This window comes from Rattus norvegicus, chromosome 15 (assembly GCF_021556685.1).
Source record: "Rattus norvegicus strain SHRSP/BbbUtx chromosome 15, alternate assembly SHRSP_T2T, whole genome shotgun sequence".
Taxonomy (NCBI): domain Eukaryota; kingdom Metazoa; phylum Chordata; class Mammalia; order Rodentia; family Muridae; genus Rattus; species Rattus norvegicus.
Genome location: NC_141548.1, coordinates 53148815 through 53155160, shown reverse-complemented (window position 1 = coordinate 53155160; position 6346 = coordinate 53148815).

The following is a 6346-nucleotide window of genomic DNA, read 5'->3' as shown; positions in this document are numbered from 1 at the left end:
CTATTGCTTGGTGATTAGGTGGAGAGAACTGGAAGGATCTGGGTAACTGTTACATTGTCAATTCTTCTATCTTCTGTCCTACTTCTTTATTGAATGGCAAGAGCCCTCAGTTTTTTCTTAATGATAAATGACTTAGAGCTATTGGCCTATTGTTTGTGCTAAATGCCTAGACAGTGCTCATTAGCATCACGAAGAACAACATCTAGGCACACATGATAAATAGACCATACAGTCAACATTTACTGTGTGAAGGGCTTTGCATTAGTAAGTATACTAATTTTCATTAGTATACTTAAGAGCTTTGTGCATAAGATCTTGCATATGCTTTACATGTAGAAACTCAACTCAGTGAATGACACATTGCTGAATAAAATGTACTACTAGGCTTCATTACTCAACTGTCAGGCACACTCTTCTACTGTATTTGTTCTTGCTACTTTTGATTTAAGGTACTATTGGGTACTGAAGGAGAACATGGGGAGACACCAGATTGTGTTTCAGCTCAACCAAATGCTGGTTGATGGGACTTGAAAAATGGCTCGTGAGGTGCTTTGCATCTGCATCCATGAACTTTAAGGATTTCTACCATTCTATTGCATTCTAGCTTTTTTTTTTTTTTTTTTGAGATTTTTGTTAAGTCTGTGCCTATTGTCTTACAGGAACCACATCTCTTTCATACCTACGCCTCCTGGGAGAAAGGTGACTGTGGTTGGGCATGATAGTGACTGAGATTAACATGAACAAGACTATCACCTACACCTGAGGTTTTTCCAGTTGTTTACCAGCAAGATTAAGGAACTGAAAGTCCCCTCACTTCTGCTTCAAGAAGAGCAGTGAGCAAGCTTGCCAAGCACAAGCTTCAGGCTCATCTGGTTCCCAGAGTCCTAGCCCCAAGAGCTAGTTTTAGTGCCTGGTATTTATTATCTTTGTGGAACATTGGCCCAGAGCCTGGAGCTGGGCATGTAGGGTGAATGATTGTACATGGGGCTCTCATGCATCTAACTTTAAAAAATCTCAATTACATCAGAAAGAGGGTTCAGGGTAACAGATGGGGTCCTGGGGACGATCGTGTAAATAACAAACAAAGGCATTTTCTGAGATGTATCACTGGTCCCAGAGAGCACAGAGGCTGATTGTCCAGCTGGAATGCCCGGAGATGAATATCCAGGAGGTGGCAGCACTCACAAACTTACAAACCTGAAAACACAATAGCCTGGTGAGATCTGGATTGGTAGGGGGAATTTGGAGGGTATGAGCGGACATAGGTTTCTCATCTCACAGGAGATAGTAAGAGAAGTGTTTCATGAAGCTAGATAGATGCAGAGTTGCAAAATGAATGAACGCATTGGGACTGGGCTGGGATGGCGCTGAGCAGAGGAGCTCGTTTGACTTGGCAAAGTCCCTTTGTAAGAGACACAGCCATTTGTAATATAACTCAACAACAGAAGGCATCTTCTGTTGAAAGGAGATTGAGAAATCTCTAATTCAAACACTAAGAAACCAAGGTCCTGGTGGAGGGGGAAAGCAGGGCCACTCAGCTGCTTGGTAGTAGACCTTGACTTGGACCCCCATCTCCTGCGTCTCAGATGCTATATCCATATTTGCTCCAGCAGGCTCAGCTTCCATAGTTACCAAACAAGAACTTGGCTTGCTGCCTTTTTGTGTGATACTGAGATTTCTTTGCCTGATGGACAACTCAGGATTGTCCCTCCCCTCCTGCATTTCCAACTCCTACTGTGGATAAAAAGATAGAAAGAACGGAGAGCAAGAGAGAGAGAGAGAGAGAGAGAGAGAGAGAGAGAGAGAGAGAGAGAGAATACACATCAGTAGAGGTGAGAGGATAGTCTCAGATATTGGTCCTCACCTTGCACATTCTTCAAGGCAGGGCTTCTGGTTTTCCTGCCTCTCTGCACATCAAAATAGCTGGTCCACAAGCTTCAGGGATTTTTGCCCTGGTATTTTAGCCATGTCTACTACTTCATCTAGCCTTTATATGGTGTGGTGGTTTGAATAAGAACATTTCCATTGGTTCAGATGTTTGACTAATGTGGGGTTGTGTGGATGGGTGTGGATTTGCTTAAAAAAAAAAAAAAGCATATCACCGGAGAACTTGCTTTGAGGTTTCCAAGCCACATGCAAATTCCCAGTTTGCTCTCTGCTTCCTGTTTGGAGTTCAAGAGGTACCATGCCTCTGCTCTGTCATCATGGTCTCTTACCTCTCAGGAACCAAAGGCCAAACAAACTCTTTCTTCTGTAAGTTTCCTTGATTGCTCTGTTTATCACTGTAATAGAAGAGTGATGAATACACACAGGCTCTAGGAATTTGAAGTTAAGCCATCATGTTTATATGACAAACAATGAATCTATTAATCCGAGTCTCCAGTCCTCTCCTCTACTTCTCTTAACAGTTCACTTCAGCTCACACTAACAAAAAGCTCTTTTCTATCTCCTGTGCGCTACATCAAGGATATTTCTCTAGACTCCTAATCACTGGAAAAGAGTCTAATATTTATGCATCAAATATTTGATTTCGCTCTTATTCTCCAACAACAGGATTCTAGCTTTTATTTAGCTATATTTCGAGTGGGAATAGCCAGCAAGAGAGTGAAGTTGTCACTTTTTCAGGGAGCCAGGTTTGGTCACATGACTTGATTCTGGCCAAATACAGAAAAGGTGAGAGTGAGGCTTCTGGAAGGCTAATTCTGTTGTGGTGCTTGGGACATGAGGCTCAGGCCCCCTAGCTGTAAGGACAGTGAGTAGAAGCACAAAGCAGCACTGGTCTTTAAGGACCACACAGCCTTATGAAACCACACTACCTATCACTGTGGCTCCTTTCCTGGTAAAAGAAAAATTTCTCTTCCTGTTCTCCTGTCAGCCTTCAGAACTCTCACTTTTGAATCTCTCCTTCGCCGTTTTATGTGACTATAATATCATTTATTCCATTTTTGGCTCAAAATTCATCCCAGGATGAGCATCTCTGACAGTTTTCCTAGGTCAATAAACACAGCGCCTCACAGATGCCTGAGATGGTTCTACTATGAGAGGCTCTTCATGTGTTTAGAAATGAGGATGCTTAAGCACAAAACACATGACAATGAGTAGCTTGGGGCTTGACACATAAATAACTGCTGAATGGATGCTGCTACAGCCTGTTAGAATTCTTCCCAAGTCCAGCCTGTCATGGCTGTGTATAGATGCGTTTCAGTGCTTTCCATGTCAATGTAGCGCCTCCTTTTAAAACCAACTTCTTTGGAAGTCTAACATTCTATATAGTTTTCATGTTCTATGTAGTTTCATCTGTTCTTTCTGGGACAATAACATGCATGCATGCACTTGCGCATGCACACAACACACACACACAGACGTGAATGTACACATGCACACATGTACACATATATGAATACACACACATGCACACACACACATGAATACACACACATATACACATACACACACAGATGTGCACGTGCGGGCACTCACACACACACATACATATACACACATAAATAGGGCTGTTTTTCCAAAGTCCTAGATGGGCCTTTCAGGCATATCATTCCTCCATTTTCTTGACACAAACAGATCATGTGTAATAATAGCTTGAAAATTCCCTGAATTCCTGTAAGTGCTCTGTCGTCTGTCAGACTGAATATGATTGTAGGGCCGTGTGTAATTTTATGGGCAGATGCTGCTGTCTAAATTCTGGTGATTCCTTTTTACTGAGCTGTAGTCTCCGTGATCCATGGTTTTGCTATCTGTGTCTTCAATTACCTACAGTCGACTGGTACTCAAAAATTGTGAGTGGAAAATGCCGAAAATAACTTTTATTTTTAAATAAATAAGTTTTAAATAACTTTATGACAGTGTACTATTAACATTGGTTTTTTATTATTAGTTGTGGTTAATTGCTTTCAATGCTTAATTTAGAAGTTAAACTTTATCATAGGTATATATATCTAGGGGAAATAATGTGTTCAGTACTATTTATTCCTTGATTCAAGTATTTGCTGGTGGTCTGAAATTTTCACCATAATGAAAATAATCTTTTAATTCAACAGAGGGCACTCTGGTCATAGGGGTCAGGTTCCTGGAGGAGCTGTTTGCAATCTGAGGGCCACTGGATACATTGTAATCACAGAGCCCAGGAAGAGAAACATTCACTGCTGGCTAAAGCCCCCTTGTAATTCCAAATAGCAACAAGTCAGAGGTTTCCATGCAGTTGTTGGCTCTCTCCAGCAGTATCTGATTTCTGCAATGATGCTGAAGTGGAGCGAGCCTGAGAGTTCATGCTGTCCAGATGGAATCATAAATGTGGATAGCTCACCACTCCTTCACTTTTAATTGTGCAGCATAGGAAGGCATTTTGTTTTATAAAAAGGAAAACATCACATGAATGGACATTAAGTTTGCATATGCACACAGTGCAGTATTACTCAGCCTTAAAAAAAAAGTCTTGTCATGTGTAACATACATGAACGTAACGGGCAGATACTACATGTTATCACTTATGGGGGGTGTGTCTTTAAAATGGTCTCAGAATCAGAGAATAGACTTGTGGAGTCCAGGATGGAGGGAGACGGCAGAGACGGCATTGTTAGTCAACAGTGTAAAGTCTCAGAAGTATAAGATGTCTCCATTCTAAAGATTTGCATGTAACATGATGCCTATGCCGAAGCTGTAGCTGGGCTTGAAATTATATTGGAATATATGGTGTATTTTTTTTTCTTGGTAAGATCCTATTGCTGTGCTGTTTGCATAGCAGATCCTCTCACCTAGGATGTTCTTTTATCCAACCTTGTTACCGCTGTGTGAAGCTTTTTTTTTTTTTTTTTTGTGGTACCCATACAGTCATTGAGCAATTGCCATGGTGATGGGGATTTAGGTTCTCTCCCAGCCACTGATTAACAAATTGTCCTCTGAGGTTTCTTAGGGAACCTTCAGAGGAGCCCCCATGGATCACTAAAATGGAGACAGGAAAAGAAATGGACTGCAGAGCTTCAGACCCCTGAAGGAGCATTAACCAAAGCAATCAAGTTGTGCTTGTTATCTGTACTTAGCTTGCACAGAATTTCATTTAGTAGAAAGCATTCCAGAGGTAAACACCTTTAAATCACTGATCATGTCAAATGATCAGTCCTGTGTGTGTATATGTGTTTGTGTGGTCTATGTGTGTGTGTGTGTGTGTATATATATATGCATGGGCTCCCTTATGTAGGTTATGTGAAGACAAGAGGCATCAACTCCATCTCTCTCTCTCTCTCTCTCTCTCTCTCTCTCTCTCTCTCTCTCTGAGACAGTGTCTCTTAGTGAACATAGAACTCACCAGTTTGGCCAGCCAGGGAGGCCAGGGAACCTTGAGATCTACTTGACCCTACCCTTCCTCCACCGCTGAGGTTACTGGTACATGCTGCTATGCTTGTAGAATGCTGTAGATCCACACTCAGGTCCTCACTTGCCAGCAAGCACTTTATCCACTGAGCCATCCTAATAGCCTCTCTTAGCAAAGTTGTTTAAATGAAGGCTCAGGCATGTGACCACAAAGCCAGTCCACATTAGGATCAGGTTGGATTCCAGATTTAATGTGTGTTCATTGTTTCACCTGGCCATCCTCTTTTACTTCAAATCTAGAAACATCTAACACCAGTTAGAAGGAAATAATCTGGTTCCAATCTGTATAGAAAAGAAATATTACTAATATGTAGATCAACTAATATGATCCTTTCAGGTGTCTCGGGGGCTCTTATGGAGCTGATGCAGCAGGAGTGCAAGCCTGATGCCTTCCTAAGCTTGCATGGGTCTCTAGATTGTTTATAATAAAAGGGATTGGCGCTTTCATAATTTTCTTTATTGAGCACCTACTTGGTTATGATACTGTATTTTCATGTGTGCCACCCCACTTAAAGCAATATAGCATTAGTAGTATTTGATGAGATTCCTATGTCAGTTATGTGACTGGAGGTACAGTCATGCAGACAAGGTATCTGAGGCTGCAGTGGATGTGCAAATCCACAGCCTTCTCCACAACCAGCACAAATACTTCTTCCTTGACTTGGCAAACATAATACTCAAGACGTTTCTGTGTAGCTGCATGTTTGCTGTTCTACAGGCCAAGCTACTTCAAGGCCATCATCCCTGGCATTTACATTAGGAAGGGATCCTGGAGAGGGGGTGCTAGTGCAAGTCTCTCTCTGGATCACTCTTCACTGAGCATCTCCATGTCAAGGCTGTGCTGTGATGGGGCTGTTCAGAGCTGATGTCCTTTCTCTGGTTTCTCTCTTATTATTATTTTTTAGAGCCTACTGGGCAAGACTAATATGCAGTAAAACTGATTTGTGCACTCTTCAGCTCT